This window comes from Schistocerca piceifrons, chromosome 6 (genome assembly GCF_021461385.2).
Source record: "Schistocerca piceifrons isolate TAMUIC-IGC-003096 chromosome 6, iqSchPice1.1, whole genome shotgun sequence".
Taxonomy (NCBI): Eukaryota; Metazoa; Arthropoda; class Insecta; order Orthoptera; family Acrididae; genus Schistocerca; species Schistocerca piceifrons.
In genome coordinates, this window is record NC_060143.1 from 491,354,902 (window position 1) to 491,377,974 (window position 23,073).

Here is a 23,073-nt window from a genome sequence, read left to right on the forward strand (position 1 = left end):
CTACCGTCTTTAACAACAGCAGCATCTACATCTACATCTACATGATTACTCTGCAATTCACGTTTAAGTGCTTGGCAGAGGGTTCACCAACCGCAATCATACTATCTCTCTACCGTTCCACTCCCGAACAGCGCGCGTGAAAAACGAACACCTAAACCTTTCTGTTCGAGCTCTGATTTCTCTTATTTTATTTTGATGATCATTCCTACCTATGTAGGTTGGGCTCAACAAAATATTTTCGCATTCGGAAAACCTTCAGTTGCCACGTCAGTGTTTAAAAATACATGTTTTCCTTTCCCATCATCTTGTGCAGGATTTTGGATGTAAATGGTCCTAGTGGAAAGGCGACCGTTAATTATTTCCTTTTCGTTCATTAGTGTAACTTTTGGATTCATGATCAGTGATACCCCTTTTCTGTCCAGTGTTGTTCGTGAGTGAATGCACAAAATAACTTTCATTTTCCAAATTATAGTCCTGTTCGGTTTAATTAGTTTTTATTTTTAGCATACTTCCATCAGAAGGGTCGGTTGTACACTTTCCTCCTACTTATCGGTATCGTTTCTTCTGGAAAGATAGCCTTATCCAATTAGAAAAAAAATCCATTAGGCATACACGCGATTCACGGTCATATTTTATATCGCAAGCAGGATAGGCCGATTAGTAAGAGGGAGGTTACAACTTCATTTAAAAATTTCCATGTAGTTGTACTTTCTGTCTTTCTTACATCAGTGGCGTGTCTGTTACCACCACGTCGTTTCGAGAATCTCTGTATTAGTCTCCTGCCTATCTTCAGTTTACAAGCTTTCGAGTATAACCATTTTTATACATGCAAATAATCTTAATGTACCCAGAAATATGTCAATAAAAAGTTGGAGATAAAATTCTGAAGCAACTCTTCGTGAATATTAAGTTTTACATAAGTACTTGATTAATCGTGTCCGTCGTGATGTAGCTGTTAGAACACTAGGCTCTGGCAGTGGAGGACGTTGGTTGAAGTCCGGGCAAGAGTGAGCATTTTATTTGGTTCCAGTCCTTACAGGACGACTCCACGACCATATACGCTGCTGTCAAATTAATACAAGAGATTGTTCCAGATGGAGTAAAAGACGGAGGACGAAGGGTCAGCCTCCCTCCCTCCTCCCAGTTTACTCTACCGGCGCTCAGGCCAGTAGCCCGGTTACAGCCTTGCATCTCACACTTTATTTTACCTTTTACTCTATCAATCAAGATTTCAAATATATATTTCAAATACACTGGTAACGAAAGTTCCCCCAGGATTTTACACCAATTGTGTGCTCAGGCGACAGAAATGTTTGTATGTAGTGGCAAAAGAATATTAAATCCTGTTCTGGCTCAGACCACATGAAATGGCGTCCTAGTATTAAATCCCTTGTTCACGTGCAGCGGTTAGTTATATTGAAAAGTTAATATTTCAGCCGTTTGTGTTGAACTGACTGCGTTGTAGGTCGAGTTCTTCCCTACGCAGAACTCTCGGAGAGCGTATATTTTGCAAAGAAGAAATATTTTCTTTAATAAAACTGTTCAGCATACTAAACTTCAGTTTAGTATTCACACCTCTATAACCACAAAATAAGACTCAATCAGATGCAGCAATGCACTTCAATTGAGGCGCTTATTACAAAAATCGGGAAAGTCAAAGAACGGATTTTTTGATTTAATACCGCCTTGCTATTCTCTGTCAACGCATCTATTTCAAGGTGTAATTTATTTCGGCAAAGGCCTTACAGATGGAAAGAAATATCCATTTGGAAAGCTCGCTCTTCTATAAAAAACAGACTAGTTATTTGTCATTTCCATAAAAGTCAGAGAAATCCAGGATTCGTAGTTTTCCTATTTCTGTTCGGCGATGTTGGTGGGGTCGTAAGTGAATTGCTACCAATGTTCAGACGCTATGCAAATCATGGAGCGGTTTATGTGTCATTATTAAAGCAATCTTTGTTGCTTTGAATGAAGAATGAGTGGCAAAAGAAGAGAAGCAGAAAGGAAAAGAAAAAAAATGTGTAAAATAAAAGGTGACGGTATTAATTACTCGTAAAAATTTACTAATTTTATTTCACGTATTTACCAAAGCTCCTACCATCAAAATAGCACGCATATGCTGTGTGACTCATTTTATTCTTCTTTTGCAGATGTTTCAGCTTTAAATGTGCTGCAAAATACATTGAGGCACAAAGACAGAATATCATGGAAACTCACAAGCTGCGACATTGTCACAAATAAAACAGTGACCCGAGTATAGAATAAACTTCTTTACATTACGTCTATGGTCACAAACTTTTTGTCATCAGACTACCGGCTTCGGCCTATAATGACCATCTTCAGATCTGTTTTAGGACATGTTTTTATAAAACAGATCTGAACATGGTCATTATAGACCGAAACCGGTATTCTGATGACAAAAAGTTTGTGACTATAGACGTAAAGTAAAGGAAAAATCCTGGAAACTTTTCACAACATATAAAAATATGCAGGATTCCCATCTTGCTGGACTGATTACTACGCATCACGTTCAGAGGCAGCGTCCCAGAATTGCAGACGAAGAAAGACTTAGTAAACATACAGCTGATTTTCCTAGAAGTTGAGAACTGAAGGGAGGGCTATTCCAATCTGTAAAGATACATTTCTTTGCTTTCATTTAATAACAAAGCGTAGACCGTACAGAATCCAGAATGGTATTTTAGTGTGTGGGCAGTTTCCAAAAGGTAAAGGGGGTTCCTATAGAATTAGACCAAAAAATGTACCAGAGCTGATTGTTTAGTTGACAGAATGTCTTATAAAGTCCTTTAAAGTGAGACACTGACAATACTCTGAGCGTAATAACCCAAATCTAAAATACTTGCCAGAAGATTTAATCACAAGTGATATGCATCAAGAATTACTCGTATTAAACAAGTATCATATCAATCTTCCTTACAAAGCTACTAGACAGTGTTTAAAACTTAAACATACATTTTGGATATCCCAAATCTGACACATGTACTATATCTGATTCGCTGAACAGCAAAATAAGAGCTAGGGAAAGAGATTTTGAGGAGAGTCAATTACGAACGCAAAAAAGATGGCACTTGAAATGGGAAGAAGCTTTTGTAAGTATGAAACAGAAATACGTTCTAAAAGCAAAACAAGGGCTCATTAGCGGTATTTCATTCGATTGTATGCAAAACATGCCCCTATCCACTTGCAATCAAATGAAATTTACTATGCAAGGCAATTACAGTACAATGTTTTTGGGATTCACAGTGTGACAAATGACTCAGTCTGACAAGGGGAGGCCGCCAATTGTGAAATTCAGATTCGATTCATACTGCGGATAATAAAAGCTCATGGCCAGAGGTGTAATGTGGCAAAGCACCAAGATGCACTTCTCAGCCGTTGTCGAGAAAATCGACAGTTAAAAGAAACCGTTGCGGTGAAATACTCTCTACGATTAATAGATATCTATGGCGTCGTGGCGCAGCGGTAGGCGCTCGGGTTCGTAATCCGAAGGTCGCCGGATCGAATCTCGCGCCCTGCAGTTTTTTTTATTATATGTTTTTTTGTAATTCAAATATATATATATATATATATATATATATATATATATAAACTATTAATGAATTGCTTATGCATGTTGGTGAAGGCGGATCGCTCTCCAATTGTACCGCCTCCATTTTTCCGTTTTTTTAACAGGGTGTACCAAAGCTCTCCCGTCCGCACTGATTTTCGACGATGTTATAAGGTGCGCTAGGGACCGCACCTACCTTCTTTCGAAATTAGCAGGCAACTACGCTGTTATGCGGCGGCTCGTTTCGACCCATTCAACATCTGTCCTTCAAGTGTAACGAGCGAGTAACGGAGTTTATATTTCGTACCTGCCACAGCAAATTTGTGTTCGTGGGGTGTCTATTCTAATTCGAACGTTTGACTTACGCTATACGTATTCGTTTTGGAATATCGTTTCTACGTCTTCCGTTAACTATACGTGGTTAACATTATGAAGACAATTAATAACATTTGTGAAATACAACTTTGTTTGCGGAAAACATAATGATGTTCGAAGTCGCCAGTTTTTCCATGACAAACGACTTTCAACAACTTATTATATGCATAATTGTTGCAACTGATTTCCAGGATTTATATATATATATATATATATATATATATATATATATATATATATATATATTTAAAAAAAAGGTTGCATGGTGCGAGATTCGATCCGGCGACCTTCGGGTCACGAACCCGAGCGCTTACCGCTGCGCCACGTCGCTGTAGAAAATTAATAATCGTAGAGAGTATTTCACCGCAACGGTTTCTTTTAACTGTCGATTTTCTCGACAACGGTTGAGAAGTGCATCTTGGTGCTTTGCCACATTACACCTCTGGCCATGAGCTTTTATTATGCGCAGTATGAATAGAATCTGAATTTCACAATTGGCGGCCTCCCCTTGTCAGTTTATCGTTATCTTGAACACAAAAGAAGGACATATCCTAATGAAATGAGATCCATAATTCGGAACTACATACCAGCATTCCATGAGAAAAAATCGAAGAAATGAGTTTGTCCTCCTAGTGATGGGTGTCCTGTGTAAAATGAAAACAAAGTTATGGTTCAGTTCTTGTACAGTCAAATGCTCGTCTCGAAAGTCAACAAAAGGATCACATACTCATAATTGTTTCCAGCGCGAGAACACAGCTGTATACGAAATGATCAAGACTTGATGGGACTGAAGAAACGGAAGACAAAGACTACAGAAATTCCTGGAATTTGGGACAGGAGAACTTTTGACGCCCATACGCTACCTCATCCATTTTAGCTGAGCACAATGAAACATGATGATTTCGCAGACATTAAACGCGCTGTGAGCCATTCTTTTCGAAAATACCTAATCTTCCACTCAGACTGCAGCAGATACATGTGGTTCACATTAATAAGGAATACAGATTTTGCGTGTGATTGCGAAACTCTTACTTTGGTCCATTGCATGGGCATATCACTGAAGTCCTACTACAGCGAACACCACTTTGGATATAGATCAGTTTTACGACATGAACCCTGGGTTTCAGCCAGCTAAAGCCAGAGATCTCTGTAATATGATGCAGCTCTTGGAAGAAGAAAACAGTCTTCTACAACGATATCCTTTATGATACACCATATGAAAATTGTAACGATGAGGAGGCTATAGAAGCTGATGATTTCAGAAAGAAATTATCACTCTGCAGTGGAGTGTGCGCTGACATGAAACTTCCTGGCAGATTAAAACTGCGGGCCAGACCGAGACTCGAAGGCGGGAACTTCACCTTTCGCGGGAAAGAGCTCTGCCGACTGAGCTACCCAAACACGACTCACGACCAGTCCCCACAGCTTAATTCCGCCAGTACGTCGTCTCCGACCTTCCAAAATTCACAAAGCTCTTCTACGAACCTCTGGAAACATCCTCCAGGCTGTGGCTGAGCCATGTCTCCGCAGTATATTTTCTTCCAGGAGTGCTAGGTTTGCAGGAGAGCTTCTGTGAAGTTTGTAAGATAGGAGACGATGTACTGGCGGAATCAAAGGTGTGGGGACTAGTCGTGAGTCGTGCTTGGGTAGCCCTGTCGGTAGAGCAGTTACCGCGAAATGCAAAGTTCCCGATCTCGAGTCTCTCTCTGAAGGAACAGACACACCGCATTCATAGCAAGTACTAGTGGTAGTCATAAGTGAACCATTACAAGATCGGAGTGATTTTATTGGCACTGTATATTGTCGCCGCGTTAATTATCTGTGTCACGGATTATCGCAAGCAGTCTGCGTAACAGCTAGTAACCGTATGTGTCAGGTGGCAGGACTGCCACTGTGACCGTCACTGTGACCTTACTTTTAAGTGAAAAGCTGATCTCTTATGTTTGCTTGTAAGGTGGCTATAATTTCTCACCTTACAAGCAGTCATCCACATACTTTGCCGTGATTTAAAACCATAACTGGGTATCATTTGATAGGCTGTACATCACATTTATGAATATTTAAAAGAAGAGTAACATTGTCACGTACACCTTGTAAGTAGTTGTTAACGCTTATTGCATGAAAGGTGATGGAGTGTCTTTATTATCCAAACAGCGTAATAAATTACTGCCTATACTAGTAGAGGTTGAACCGCCATTGGAAATGATATGGCAGACTTAACTCAGGCCCTGGGTGGAAAAGCCCACACAGGTGTATTGGTTCTGCTTAACACAGGAAGTGGCCCTAGACAGACAGTCGGGACACCTGAGCGCTGAAGCACAATAGAGTGGCGGCTGGTCGGTTTTGTAGCGAGGCCGGAAGTATAACCGGATAATACTTCGAAAACTCTGAAAATCTTGGACGCCACAGAGAGGAACGAGGAAGCATTACCTCGGAAATCACGCAGGCTGTGTTACTTCCGGGGATTTTTACTCTGAGAAGCGTACCATTGTATGTGTTCCTAATGAACGAGGATAGGTATTTCCTCACCAACTTTCCGCGCTGGACGATCAATACTACAATATGGTTGGTCGGCCTTCGTCAGAATCTATAGAGAGGGAGAATTTTCCGTGGCTTCGAGAATATGATTCGCATTCTGCAGTTACAAGCGAGGAAAGCCGAGCTCTGCTGGGAAGCCGGCGGTGGAGAGAAAGAGGTCTTCCGCTTTGAGCGCCTGTGTTCGACAGTCGCTCAGTATTAGTTTTTGTTGGTACAGACGGACTTGCTGTCTTTGCTCGCAGGAGATTTTATAGTTAGAACAGTTAGGCACTATACTGTTACTAACTTATACGATTCTGGGCTTCACCTCCTGGTAGGGAGTCGTCGTTGAGTATGCAGCGTTCACTGATTGAGAGCACTTCTTCTGTCTATACTCACGTAGAGACGTTATCTAAATTGTCCTTGTAGCTGGGAGTTCGCGTTTATTGTCTGTAGATCACAGAGACGAGAAGACAATATTAGATTATTCTAGTTAAGTACCACCTTCTGCCGTCCTAGTGTTTGAAAGAGTTTATTTTGTGGCTCGAGTTCTTCCATCGTCGCAGACGTGTACGAGATCCATAACTCTGACGCACCGGACGCAGTACATATGGAGATATTGCTAATTGCTTCGGCTTATTAGGGCTATAAGGCTAAACAGCTGTGCTCACATAAGTTTTATTTACACTGAGGTTGCACAACACTGTATATCATCTTTAAAAGTAGTGTCCTCTAATGTTCGGTACATAGATGATGTCAATCATCTCGCGTTATTTATATTAGATCGCATAACCATAAAAGGGGGCAGATTTGGGCAGTTGATTAGTAATATTGGTTAGAAAATATAAACATTTGTAATATAAAGGGGTTTTAATCTACAATAAATGTGAAAGCAGAAACATCATTTATTATTTAGTAGTTACTGGTTCCCTTAATCATTCATTAATGTTTAGGCTGTAAATTATTTGTTAAAGAGCAAGAAGGAGGAAATAATATCACAATTAAGAGGTCCTAAGATCTGCTTCAGGGGGTAGTCCGTCAGGGCCAAATCTTGATTTTCGGCTTCAGTATTTTCCGTTGCGCATATTCATTTTACACCTGCCTGGAGTAGCATCACGGATGTTGAAATACTGCAAATGCAGTGACTTGTTTTAGAAACGTGTACTCTAATAATACACTGGTGTTCAAAACTCAGAGACTCAAGCAACTTTCGCAATATGTGTCAGTGATAAGTAACAAAGCTCGATAAAACTTGGACCAGACACTTAGAGAACTGCTACAGTATCGTTTAGAAGGAAACTGAAAGAAATACGCGGTGACACGAACAGATTTGACACTTTTATTCAAAGTCAGTCATTACACTGAAGTGACCAGCCGTTTATGATAGTCCCCTGAATGTTACGAAAGGTGATGATATGCCTGGGCTATCGGGACAGACCTTATTAGGTTGTGGAAAGGGGCAAAAATAAGTTGCTGTCAGTTGCAATCAACATACAAACTTTATCTATCAACACATAATATTACAACAAGGATGCAAAACACTCAAAACTGTAACCGACCTCCTTTAATTAACTTTAGATCGGCTGAAGGCCACACTCAAAATCCAAGACACAAGGCCTAAGCAAGAAGTTGAAATACAAGGTTCTTCTGGAGGTTTCAACCAAGAATATTTTACAAATCTTCAATCCAAACATGCTGAATGCCTTAGTAATTTAATTTTAATGGAACTTGCCTCGAGGCCGCATATTAAGCAATAAGAAGAGTTTCAATTTTAAAAGGCAGAAGGCCGTATCTTAAAACATTTCATATTTAAAATTCGGCTGAAGTCTCCATGTAAAAGAATAACAATCTCATGCCTTAAGGGCAAGACCAGAACATTAATTTAAGAGATATTGATACTCGACTGAAGGCCACACATCAACCAAATAACTAAAACCCAAACAGGGAAATTACTATGTAACACACAAGGTACGGCACTCAGAAGTTTCTAAGGGTCGGCCTGGGATTGTAACACTAACGCCCGTTTAGGTGAGACAGGCAGCATGTGCAACGACTTCTTAATCTGAAAGCAACCCAGTCGACAGACAGCCGAGCAACCAATCAACAAAATCTGTTCCCCTCAATGCAACCAGCAAAACGACCACAAGGTTTCAATACAACGACCCACAGAATATTGGCACCCACAACGACCAACAACATCTCAGCTGTCGAACTAAACGCCGTACTGGATAGCAACAACACAAGGAGGAAAATACACTGCCGAAAACTACAACGACCAGGGCAGGTAATCGGAACGTCAACGGCCACAAGGCAGAAGGTACTGCTGGTCAACTTCAATAACAGGGAATAAATTAAGTTAAACTCCACAGGAAGATGGCTGGAATCTTAGCCGACTTGAATTCACACACGCTGTTGCTCGAGGGAATGTCCCAAAAGTGAAAACCAGGATGAAGCGAAGAAATGTAAACATTTGAGGCTGAGACAGTAGGTTAAGTGAGGACTCAATTTTCATGTTCAAGATCGGTGGGCGACGAACTTCGTAGCACTCGCAAGCAGCACCTCACACTCCAACCGCGCGTGCACACCGCCAGCGGCCCCGACCAGACTTCCTTGCTGCTCCACGCCAACCGGCCGACTCATCACACACTGCCCAGCTGGAAACTATATCCGTCACACCAAAGATATTACAGCAGTACTAGTATCGATACACGCTGCTGCTGCCACTCACGGAGAAGACAGCAACATTATCGCGATAACCGCGGGAGAAACGAAACCACAGGACACCAATCAAGGTTTGACCAAAGACAAGCGTGACTCGAGCCAGCCACGGCTCAGGCGGGACACGTTTCTTTATAGGGTGTGTCATCAACATGGGGAGCACTGCACGCTGTGAAACGTATTCCCGTGCTGTCCGTGAATTTTGGAACGAGTTATTCTGGTACGACGTTTGATTCATTCACTAGCGTGACTGATAACTGGTGGATGGTCGTTGATGCATGAGGTTGTGCTACAGTACATCTCCTCAACCCACTCCACACGTTCTCGAGGGGATTTAACTCAGGGGTACCGCAGACCAGTCCTTTCGCTGAATATTGTCCCGTTCCAAGAGATCCTTCACCTGTGCTATTCGATGCGGTCAGGCATTTCCATCCCTAAAAATGAAGTCAGGGTTTAATGCACTCCAGGAAAGACGAGCATGAGGAAGTAGTATAGAGTCCCAAAATTTTGATCGGCGAGTGTACGCCTCTGCAGTTACACCTCTGGATACTATGATATCTGGACCACCAAGAACGACATGTTCGACAGTGGCTCAAATGGTTCTGAGCACTATGGGACTTAACATCTATGGTCATCAGTCCCCTGTTCGACAGTGTTGCTGGGTGCATTAAGTATTCTCACCGTCCGCCATATGAGGGTACGTCTACAGTCACCAATCAGACGGAATCTGCTCTTAACCAAGAAGAGCATCTGACCCCACACCTCGCTGGTCCAGCCCCTACGCTCTTGGCACCATTGTGAACAGTGCTTCCGATATACGGGTATCAACAGAACGCAATGTCGTCGGGTACGGAGGCAGCCCCATGTAGTCGCCGTGCCACAGTGGAACCCGAGACTGCATACCTTGCAGTTGTGTTAAATGTCTCTTCAATTGCGCTCGCTGTTTAACGTGGATCTTTTTTTGCCTGTTGCACAGTGCAGCGGTCATCTGCTGCTGTAGTCGAAAGCGATCGACCACCTCGTCTACTTGGGGCAGCAGTGCTTACATTTCGGAACGCTCCCCAAGCACGTGAAACAACGCTGTCAGCAATACGAAACTCCTTGGCTACATACATAGCACTTCACCCTTCTTCCATTTTCCTGACGATTCTCTCCCGTGTGAAAGCATCGAGATGTTTGTCTGTGAACCCGGCCGGTGTGGCCGAGCGGTTGGTTCTAGGCGCTTCAGTCTGGAACTACGCGACCGCTACGGTCGCAGGTTCGAATCCTGCCTCGGGAATGCCCATGTATCTGATACCCTTAGATTAGTTAGGTTTAAATAGTTCTAAGTTCTAGGGGAGTGCTCAGAGCCATTTGAACCATTTGAATGATTCAGGGAACTAGTAACTATTAAATGATAAATGATGTTTCTGCTTGTACATTTATTGTTGATTAAAACCTCTTTATATAGTATAAATGTTAGTATATCAATGTCCAATGAAATGTTGTAATGAAGAACTGCGTTCTCCTATTTCTTCAACTGCCTTGTATTGAGGGCCAGCCCCATTTGGCGCTATAGTCACATTGATCTTACGCCATGTGCCCTTCAATTTTATGTACACGACTAGGAGACTTTCAGAAACCTGTTCCCGAACTTGCATTCATTTCCACCGAGTACTTAATGTGTTGTTACCTTATCTAGCTCGTCCTTAAGTTTTACTGAATAACGTGTCTAGTAAAGGAATGTGCCAGGATGAGGGAGAAATTAATATCCGTCCGTGTGATTCTTTCAGGCGGACAGTGCACAAATATTCTCGTAATATGTTGTGAAAAAGAAAGTATTTTATAGCGTCGTGACTAAATTAAGGACAGTACGGTTTCGGCTTTGTATTGTATGGAAGTGGGGACCTAGAAACGACGGAGAGGCTTCGTCCCCGCTGCAGCCCCCAGTGGTTCACAACCTCACAACAGGCTACAGCAGTCCACTCACCCCATCGCCGCCCCACACCGAACCGAGCGTTATTGTGTGGTTCGGCCCCCGGTGGACCCGCAAACATTGGGGTTACCCTCGTCTGGTGTGAGACGTTCCCGGGCGGAATCGTGCCAGGGACCGGAACGTCTTCCCGCCCGGAAAGCAGTGCGTTAGACCGCACGGCTAACTGGACGGGCTACGGTTTTGGTAACTAATAAAGTAACCTCACGTAAATTCCCCTGAATATGCGACCTGATAACTACAATAATGGTCTGCGAATATTAAATCGAAGTGTATGGAAGTGTGTGAAGTGTAACCGGGTACTTTGGATGAAGCACTTCCATAATATAGGCAAATGTGTTGGTTGCATGTGGAACGTTATTTAGCATGACTCCACGAGTGCAGCGTAGTTCATTTAAATCATACGGGAGAGGCACAGCCTATGGCAGAACTGTGAGTCAACGCAAAGGAGCGTCACTTTAACGAAATGTGATGGAGTGACATTTTCACCCTCTCGAAATTGTGTATGCCCCGCAATTTAATAGTCACGCGCCCCTCGTGCGGTTTGTCACTTGGGTCGGGTGCTAAAATTGGTTTCTTTTGGTAAAGATTAGTGACTCCAGCAGAGACATGCATCCCCCTCCGGGTGAGTCCATCCTTCTGTTCCGAAGGGGCGGTCACCTCGTTTGACATACGCCTACCGATTTCCACACTTCGTCAGTTCTCTTTGTTCTAGCCATCGCCCCGCAGACTTCATTCACCGTGGGTGCACTCAAAGTACTTCATATTCGGGCACGTTTGATTTCTTGCAGTGTCATTGAGTTTACGGCGGAAGAGGCAAAAGAGGAAGCAAAAAATCACATAGCAAGTGTAGTTGAGAGGGTTGCACGTACCACAAGCAATTCAAATGGCGTAATGAAAGGAATAAAAGAAAAGAGGGAAAACGTAGCTACAACTGCTTCCATTGCTTCACTACTTCAGGAAAGATGCTGAAGTAGGAGACGAAAATTTTTATATTTACGTAATGTTGATGAACTGGTTGTTAGGGGCCTAACACATAATTTCCACATGACACAAGTTTTTTATTGTAGATTTTCAGTACCGTAGTAAGGCACATTTTTTATCTCTTGGTTGCTCTAGATTTTCTTCTTGCAGCGGAATTGCATTGCTGTGGTTGGTCGTTTTTTTAAGACAACGGTGTCTGTTTTGGTACCATAGTGAAAAACTAACAATTTTGGACGTCCATGTTTGTAAAATTATTAGTCGTTCTGAAACAAGTTATTGATACGATCGTTTGGAGACTCGCTAGCGCTGGCTTAAGGCGTGGTTCTCACTGAGGCGGTAAGATATGTGATACGATCCGCATTACGACTCGCAATACGACGCAAAGCAACCCACACTGGTGGAGCACGCAGAACGTAGCTCTGGTTTGAACTGGGACGAACCGATACAACACCGATAAGATTCACTCTACTATCACTTGGTGCAAGTACTGAAGCACTGCTACATCCTTCTATGTAGTTACTTTAGAAGTAAAACTTTTACTTTTGGTGTCAAAAGTTTGAAACCTATTGTTTTGGGATTCCAATGTGTTTTCTGCAACGCAATGTTTCTCATTCAGTTTGAAGGAAAATATTCTTTGAAAAAAATCTTCCTTGCATCTTAAAGTGTAATATCACAGCTTCCTTACCATATGCAATATATGTGACGCTGCAGAGAAACGAAAATTAAAGAAAGAAAAGAAAAATAGACATAAACTAGTCGCTCACAAGAAGTTAAGCCACAAGTTACACTCAGCGCTTATGAAATCGGATCTTATTAAGCCCTTCAAAACTTCGATGCATAGTTGTTTCTTAATGGCAGCGTTAAGCGATTTATGTCTTAAATGATTGGTGATAACAACTGATAAACACAAGTGTCTAGTTTTTTGTTCACAAAAGGGACTGCGACCCATATACAAATCTGTTTTAGGGAAGTTAACTGACCCCTTGCACCAGCCCACAAGACCGTCACATAGCAGGTAATAATTTAACTGCAACTAAAAACTGATATGATTCAGAATGATTTATGTAATTTATTTGTTCATTCAATCTGATGAGATTAGCATCTACACGCCGTACCTTACAACGAATATACGATTTTCTCATACGGTACTTTTTACGACACAGTTACTTAAATAATAATATTAATAATATTACGAATAGCATAAAGATTATAATTTGTAAGAGTATTTAGCACTAATATATTTCTAAAAAAAGAATTTATCATTTTATGTTTCCGTGTGCTGTTTTCAGTTTTATCTCCAGTCTGATCCATAAGGCTTAGAACTCTTCTCGACTTTACGTATGACCAGGGCGTTCTTAAGATCTTCCACAAGGATCTGACTTCACACATAGCCCATCACTTCAAATGCATCTATTGCTATTACGATATCTCTGTGTCTCCGCATTCTTTGTAACGGCATTGTAACAGTCTCTATTTCCACAACATTTTCTGGAAGGTATCAATGAAACGATGTGAGTTTTTGTTGTCTATTGTTAATTTACTTATTAACTGTTTATCTAGACCTTCATTTACGTTGTCTCAGAGCTTTAAACATAGGTGTCCTGCGTAGTCTCTTTTAAATTAAACGTGCTTTTTTTTGTCTGTTAAGTAGATTTTTATTGACTGTCTGTCAGTTCGACCAAGCAAAAATATAGTCCTATCCTACATGATGAGTTTTTTATGTTTTATATTATTGTGTTTTTAATAGCGTCATGGTACAAAATTCTTCTCTCATTGCTGACACTCGAAAAGGTCGAGTCTTTTTGTATATCCAGGAGGTCTAGAATATTTCTTTCATATGTCGGCTGTCTGACTAATTGGTCGAGGCATGTGTGAGACACTGTATTCATTATTTTAATTTCATTCATCGTAATCAATATATTTTCAAAAGCCTTCAGTTGTGAAACTCGGTTTTTAAACTAACAAACAACTCACCATATACAATTTTTTGATTCATAGCACAGCGAATTTCGAAAATTTATTCTCATTACCAGTCCAAATGTTTATGGTGGTATTTTATGGGATATTTAGGCGGGTGATGTTCTACCTGTCTTGCACCGCAGTCGTCTTTTTGTGGTTTTGCTGCTACTGGAAAATCGGGCAAAGTAAATCGTAATTTTTTAGTCGCTAATGTTGGAAAATAGTACTTTTTGTCTCTCTGCTTACAATTACAGTGTCCCCTTCACTGTGCAGAAATCCAAACACAGGCACAAAGATACTACGACAGTATAACTCCTCAAAGAGAAATTCCTGGCTCTGTAGAAGGAACTAAAAATTCAGTCAAATATCTGGTCTGCATATCTTTTCTAGAGAACATTTGCCAAACGGTGGCAAACTTACTTAACTCAAATAAATTCAAAGCATCTTTAATTCGCGTCTTAAAAAATGAAAAAGTTAAATTTTCACACTCAATAATATACAAAATCAAATGGAAAACTTGCTCAAGCTACTGCTTAGGACAGACTGGCTGGAAGTTTGGTACAAGGTACCAGTTTACAAAATAAGCCATAGCAACACACGTCAAAAACACGACTCCCATTCAGAAACACAGAAGATCTTTATTACACAAACCCTTCCAGAAACGACACACAATGGATTTAATGTGCGAGCTGCAAATTTTTGTACGTCACAAAAAGCAAACATAAAAGATTCTCAATGAAAAAGTCGATAGTGAATTGATTACCTTCTTCATATGTTTCTCCTTTATATAATAACTATAGCAGATCCATAAATATTTCCTTGTTTTAAATATTTTGCTCAATATTGACAACGAAATTGCTTAAAAATATAATACAATCGATAACTTAAATAGTTGTAAAAAGTAAAAGTTGTGACAACCTCATATAAATAATGTAATGCACGACAAATGTGACACCTCTGACTGTATCCAAACTCTTTGGGAATTCATACTATCGTAATAGCTTTATACCATATTGCGATTCCCCACAAACAAACAATGTGAGCGTTGGTTTGCATGTGCCTGAATTTCCGAACTATGAAGGAAACACCGTACTTCTAAAAAGAGAGAAAATAATTATTTTCTAATACGAGCACGTAAAGAAACCGAAGTATTTATTTTGTCCAATTTTCCTGATGTAGGAGCACCACAAAAAAAAGAATGATTGCAAGGCAAGAGAAGCAGAACAACACACACTCAAAGCTCACATCAAATGCCAATGTAAATATTTGCGCTTGGTAATGAGAATAAATCCTCGAAATTCGTCATTCGGTCTTTGAACACAACTGTAACTGCTCCAGTGTTTGTAATTACGTAAAACACATATTCAGTATTACTGCGCAAGGCACTTTGACTTTCCTGTCGATAGCGCACAATTAATTTTGCAGGTCGATACAAGGTAACCTGAAGTCATCACCCAGTACTTAAGAATGTTCGGAGTATTTGCGTGGCCCGCGGTGGTGTAGCGGTTCTAGGCGCTCAGTCCGGAGCCGCGCGACTGCTACGGTCGCAGGTTCGAATCCTGCCTCGGGCATGGGTGTATGTGATGTCCTTAGGTTAGTTAGGTTTAAGTAGCTCTAAGTTCTAGGGGACTGATGACCATAGATGTTAAGTCCTATAGTGCTCAGAACCATTTGAATTTTAGTATTTGCGTGGTGTCTTTGAATGACTCCACGTCAGATGTGCCGTAATCTGGTGGCCTTTAGAAACGTTCACAGACTTGGGGTTCTCTTCCCCACATAAGTTTCGAAGTTGGGTTCAGTTCGTACCTAAAAAGACCTTACGTTTCTGCCTGTCGATATAAACGAGCAACCTACTGGGAAGAAGAAGCTTTTGAAATTTACATTCCATGTGTTGTCAAACATTTCGCTACGCTCTAGTTTGGGTTTCAGTATGACGTGAGGTCAACTGGTTTGTAGGAGAGACGTGGGCTCTAAGATGACAGCCAACACTGCGTCAATGAACAGCGGTTACTTTATGTTTCTCACTCTCCGCTTTTACTCTGCTATCTGTTGTATTAACTGATTGATCTGAAACTAGCATCTACTGGCAATCTCACATTTTCATCCAATATAAAAAAAGGAAAAGTGTGTATTTCATACGCACTCTCCCGCGTGAGTGCCCATTCGCGGCGTTTTTTAGTAGAAAACCGACAGAGAACCGATAAGTTTGATTTAGACTCTCCATCCTTCTGCAGACCAAAGGACCCCGATCAGTCCTCGAAACGATGCTGTAAATCGACATTGGTGCGGTAGCCTCTCCACGACCCGTCGAGAGTGATCTAGGTCATGGGCGAGATTCGTCATTGTTGCCGACGTGTGCAACGATATGAAATTGATTTCAGTCTCTGCTCTCTATTGTTCCCGAGACAGCCTCTTGCACCTGTGGACGATACTTCGCAGTATGACCAATGAATGCACACTCGATTCTATCCCCTCCTGTGACTCTCTGGTCTCTAAACGTGACATCTCACCCCGCTGCGAGCTGGACAGGCAGGTAACTGTGCATAATTTGCATTATTAGAGGAAGTCAGTCCGTTAAATTCAGTGGAAATTACATCCAGAAATATATTTTTATTTTCTCCTATTTAACATTCCACCACTGTACGTTTGCTTATAGTATACGAGGCGAGACGGTATGACATGGGGAGGGACTCACATCACTTTCATAGAGGGGAGAACTGTGGAGGTATCGAGCTACAACATCTTGGAAAACAAAACAATACTGTCGAAAAAGTCTGTTTGTAAATCACCAAAGATAGTAATGCTACCATTTTGTAATAAATATTTATTACTTACGATGTAATCATACAGCTTTACTGTATGATTACATGATGATGGCGTCCTCTTGGGTAAAATATTCCGGAGGTAAAATAGTCCCCCATTCGGATCTCCGGGCGGGGACTACTCAAGAGGATGTCGTTATCAGGAGAAAGAAAACTGGCGTTCTACGGATCGGAGCGTGGAATGTCAGATCCCTTAATCGGGCAGGTAGGTTAGAAAATTTAAAAAGGGAAATGGATAGGTTGAAGTTAGATATAGTGGGAATTAGTGAAGTTCGGTGGCAGGAGGAACAAGACTTCTGGTCAGGTGACTACAGGGTTATAAACACAAAATCAAATAGGGGTAATGCAGGAGTAGGTTTAATAATGAATAGGAAAATAGGAATGCGGGTAAGCTACTACAAACAGCATAGTGAACGCATTATTGTGGCCAAGATAGATACGAAGCCCACGCCTACTACAGTAGTACAAGTTTATATGCCAACTAGCTCTGCAGATGACGAAGAAATTGAAGAAATGTATGATGAAATAAAAGAAATTATTCAGATTGTGAAGGGAGACGAAAATTTAATAGTCATGGGTGACTGGAATTCGAGTGTAGGAAAAGGGAGAGAAGGAAACATAGTAGGTGAATATGGATTGGGGGACAGAAATGAAAGAGGAAGCCGCCTGGTCGAATTTTGCACAGAGCACAACATAATCATAACTAACACTTGGTTTAAGAATCATGAAAGAAGGTTGTATACATGGAAGAACCCTGGAGATACTAAAAGGTATCAGATAGATTATATAATGGTAAGACAGAGATTTAGGAACCAGGTTTTAAATTGTAAGACATTTCCAGGGGCAGATGTGGACTCTGACCACAATCTATTGGTTATGAACTGTAGATTAAAACTGAAGAAACTGCAAAAAGGTGGGAATTTAAGGAGATGGGACCTGGATAAACTAAAAGAACCAGAGGTTGTACAGAGATTCAGGGAGAGCATAAGTTAGCAATTGACAGGAATGGGGGAAATAAATACAGTAGAAGAAGAATGGGTAGCTTTGAGGGATGAAGTAGTGAAGGCAGCAGAGGATCAAGTAGGTAAAAAGACGAGGGCTAGTAGAAATCCTTGGGTAACAGAAGAAATATTGAATTTAATTGATGAAAGGAGAAAATATAAAAATGCAGTAAGTGAAACAGGCAAAAAGGAATACAAACGTCTCAAAAATGAGATCGACAGGAAGTGCAAAATGGCTAAGCAGGGATGGCTAGAGGACAAATGTAAGGATGTAGAGGCCTATCTCACTAGGGGTAAGATAGATACCGCCTACAGGAAAATTAAAGAGACCTTTGGAGATAAGAGAACGACTTGTATGAATATCAAGAGCTCAGATGGAAACCCAGTTCTAAGCAAAGAAGGGAAAGCAGAAAGGTGGAAGGAGTATATAGAGGGTCTATACAAGGGCGATGTACTTGAGGACAATATTATGGAAATGGAAGAGGATGTAGATGAAGATGAAATGGGAGATATGATACTGCGTGAAGAGTTTGACAGAGCACTGAAAGATCTGAGTCGAAACAAGGCTCACGGAGTAGACAATATTCCATTGGAACTACTGACGGCCGTGGGAGAGCCAGTCCTGACAAAACTCTACCACCTGGTGAGCAAGATGTATGAAACAGGCGAAATACCCTCAGACTTCAAGAAGAATATAATAATTCCAATCCCAAAGAAAGCAGGTGTTGACAGATGTGAAAATTACCGAACTATCAGCTTAATAAGTCACAGCTGCAAAATACTAACACGAATTCTTTACAGACGAATGGAAAAACTAGTAGAAGCCAACCTCGGGAAAGATCAGTTTGGATTCCGTAGAAACACTGGAACACGTGAGGCAATACTGACCTTACGACTTATCTTAGAAGAAAGATTAAGGAAAGGCAAACCTACGTTTCTAGCATTTGTAGACTTAGAGAAAGCTTTTGACAATGTTGACTGGAATACTCTCTTTCAAATTCTAAAGGTGGCAGGGGTAAAATACAGGGAGCGAAAGGCTATTTACAATTTGTACAGAAACCAGATGGCAGTTATAAGAGTCGAGGGACATGAAAGGGAAGCAGTGGTTGGGAAGGGAGTAAGACAGGGTTGTAGCCTCTCCCCGATGTTGTTCAATCTGTATATTGAGCAAGCAGTAAAGGAAACAAAAGAAAAATTCGGAGTAGGTATTAAAATTCATGGAGAAGAAATAAAAACTTTGAGGTTCGCCGATGACATTGTAATTCTGTCAGAGACAGCAAAGGACTTGGAAGAGCAGTTGAATGGAATGGACAGTGTCTTGAAAGGAGGATATAAGATGAACATCAACAAAAGCAAAACAAGGATAATGGAATGTAGTCTAATTAATTCGGGTGATGCTGAGGGAATTAGATTAGGAAATGAGGCACTTAAAGTAGTAAAGGAGTTTTGCTATTTGGGGAGCAAAATAACTGATGATGGTCGAAGTAGAGAGGATATAAAATGTAGGCTGGCAATGGCAAGGAAAGCGTTTCTGAAGAAGAGAAATTTGTTAACATCCAGTATAGATTTAAGTGTCAGGAAGTCATTTCTGAAAGTATTCGTATGGAGTGTAGCCATGTATGGAAGTGAAACATGGACGATAAATAGTTTAGACAAGAAGAGAATAGAAGTTTTCGAAATGTGGTGCTACAGAAGAATGCTGAAGATTAGATGGGTAGATCACATAACTAATGAGGAGGTATTGAACTGGGGAGAAGAGGAGTTTGTGGCACAACTTGACAAGAAGAAGGGACCGGTTGGTAGGACATGTTCTGAGGCATCAAGGGATCATAAATTTAGTATTGGAGGGCAGCGTGGAGGGTAAAAATCGTAGAGGGAGACCAAGAGATGAATACACTAAGCAGATTCAGAAGGATGTAGGTTGCAGTAGGTACTGGGAGATGAAAAAGCTTGCACAGGATAGAGTAGCATGGAGAGCTGCATCAAACCAGTCTCAGGACTGAAGACCACAACAACAACAACAACTTACGATGTGCTTAACAGAGAGAACATGTGTAATCATTATTTTGCTGTTAGACGGGTAACGTTCAGATATTAACGAATACTTTCTGTATTTATAGTTTTCTAGAGTTTGACTTTGAGTGGGAACACAATAAAAAGATTTCGCGAACAGAAGGTACAACTCTATTGGAAGCAATCTGGCATTCAATTTTCGGGGAACATAAGGGCGAACGATTAAATGATTGATGGGATTTCACAACAAATTGCCTGATTCGCTGGCAGGAAATATCCACCACATGTTTTGGGTTTCTCCAGCCTGATTCTAAACTGATATATCTGTCTGTTCGGAGGGGTAAAATGAGATTTTTTTTCTTGGAGGGGAAGGGTGGAGCGAGAGTAACTGACCTCCCTCATCCGTCCCTGGGTACGCCCGTAGGTTACGAGATGTGTTAAAGAAGTACTCAGACTGATATTCATGTCTGCTGAAGACAAAATCTTTGCTTGCAATATTTTACATTTCGTCAAATTTTTGAATGTATCGAAAACAAGATTCTCTAAAACTTACACATTGGATTTTTGTCCGACTTTTCATAGCCAAACAAAACGTGTAGGAAAGGTGAAATTTGGTGTCAAATTGACCAGCATGAGGCCTGATTTTACAAAAAATTTAATTGTTTGAAAGTAATCAGGGTAACTAAGAAAAACCACGTAGTGATTTGAGAGAAAGTGAAATATTTCGCAAACATCTGCTACTAAATATGTGAATAAATTCTCAGAAAGTTAACCCCTTCATGACTTAAGTATTTTGTGCATAAAAAATTATATTGGTGTGCGATTTAAATGTCAATAAAGAATTTAAAGTAAATTTTAAAAAAGTTGTCAAATTTTTCGTGAAATTATCGGCCCAAAAGTAAGAAATAAAACAGGTTCGAGTAACATTTGAAGTAACTTTGAAAGATGCTCGAAATCGAGTACACAAATGAGGTACCAATGACGACGAATTTAAAATCCAATGTTTAGCTAAGGTTCTTGGAATTTTAAAGGATAGTAGATGGTATTGTTCTTAGATGATATTGGTCTAGAGGATTGTGAATACCGTGCAGCCTCTTGTGCTGTAAGTGATTTCGAGTATAATTCAAAGGCATGTCAAATTTTTTTCCTGCTCTACTGTATTTCTCGCAGAACATTGTGCTGTTAGTTAATCCAACAGCCTACCCAAATTAGTGTGTCTGATTAGGACGTTAGGACAGGAGGGTAGCCAGAGCTTCACTCACAGCATTCCTTTTGTTCAACCTACATAAAAAAATAGTTTATTTATTCCGAAACCCTTCAGATTAACATACACCTACATATTCTTCACAGTAAAAAAGAGTTAGTCACAAAATATGAAGTCAAGAACCTTTCAACATTAACATAACACAGCACTTCACAGATACTGGTAAATCTTTAAGAATGCGTACCTTGCTAAAACCCAGAGAAATTTGAGAGGTGGAATGAGCCCCCTCTCATATTTCTGTCTTATTCTGAGTAATTCGATTTTCCTCTCTAATTGCATGTGGTGAAAAGTTGCTATTCCTTCACACGCTGACTTCCCACGCAGCGTCTCTCGTCACCCGGGTGGTCTGGTGACAGGCGGGTTCTGCTGATCTTGAAAGAGTTAAGCTGCCGGGTGTGAGGGAGTCGAGTGGATGCTTTCAAGACGCCGACATTGTCATAAGAGCGGGGGCGACACACCTTACAGGGGCCTGACGGAGTGGCTGGGCTAAAGATTCCGTTACTTCGCAGAAACTTAGTGAAAACCCTTTCTGGCGGGCTACCAGCGAGGCGTGAGAATGACTTGTGTTCCCAGGCAGTCTTGGCGGGCAGATTCCCGCGTTTTCTGCAAAGTCGTAACTGTGATCGGCTTGTTAAGGTGATAGATCCGTGATGTAGCAAAATCGGCGCAGAAATTGGCACCAAGTATCTCCATTGGTGGAATAGTAGTGCGTCGCGATAGAGTGGAATTTTCCGCCGGTTTTCGAGTTGTTGGTTGGAACGATTAACCACGGCCACTGTCGTCGGGGTGAGAATGTTCTGTGTTTGGCTTGTACGGATGCTCTTGAGAGGGTCGGCTCTTGGCTTTCAGTCAGAGTAGGTTACAAGACTGAGCTCTCGCTGCTCTGGACAGCCTGCCTTCCGTTGGCTGTCTAATATGCTTTCATTTAATTGTAACTGTTTGACGAAGTTACTGATGTTTCTATTTCAACGCAACTTTCCGAGTACAGTTTGGCAATTGAGCATTCTGCGTACAAGCGGCCTATGTTGTCCGTCTTGAACAGTTTTGGCTAAAGTTGACTGTACCGGAGTTACTGTGTGACTTCTCTTGTTAAAATCACTCACTGTACCATCAGTGATTGTGTAGCGAGCCTTCTTTCGTCTCCCTCAGATGCGTATTTGTGTTGCTAGAAAGTCTTTAGTCTGGAACAACCAGACCAGGAGAATTTGTTTCAGGCTATACTCACGACATTATCATCACCACGACGGGACGTCGAAGCAACCAGCCATCGCCTCCGGTATGCCAGATCATGTCCTTGCAGTTAAGAAGACAGCTTGGTAATGTACGATCGCAGCACCGGCAAGTCAGGGAATTTTGCTAGGTGATAATAAGAGCTCAGGAGAGCGCACCTGTTTGCGTTTTCTTTGTTCTGTTTTGGGTGTTCATTGTCTGAGTTATCACTACTGTAGCAGCAATTAATGTTGGGTTGGCTGTGTGTTTCTCTTAAGATTTGAGTTGCAAGGAATTGGCTCCACATACCACTAGGTCATAAATGTTACAATCTAGTTTATGGACAACTTCACCTTCACAGCATTTATTTGAGTATCGAATCTGATGTATTGTACATGTTTCATGTGTTTTGTTTATTATTTTGAGTTTAGTCAGAACAAATGAAATTGTTATTTTGGACAGAAATTTCATTCTGTTAATTGGTAGAGCAACCCTTTCATTTCCCACTACATTAATGAAACTTTCCTTTATTTAATTAATTTCTATCCAATTCAATTATTGCAGGTGCCAAACTCTTTTCTACTCCAATTGAAGGGTCGATTACAGTCAGTTCGCGTTTCTTCTTAATCTATGTGCAACAGCAAAAGTCGGAGTTAGAAATGGGGGGGGGGGGG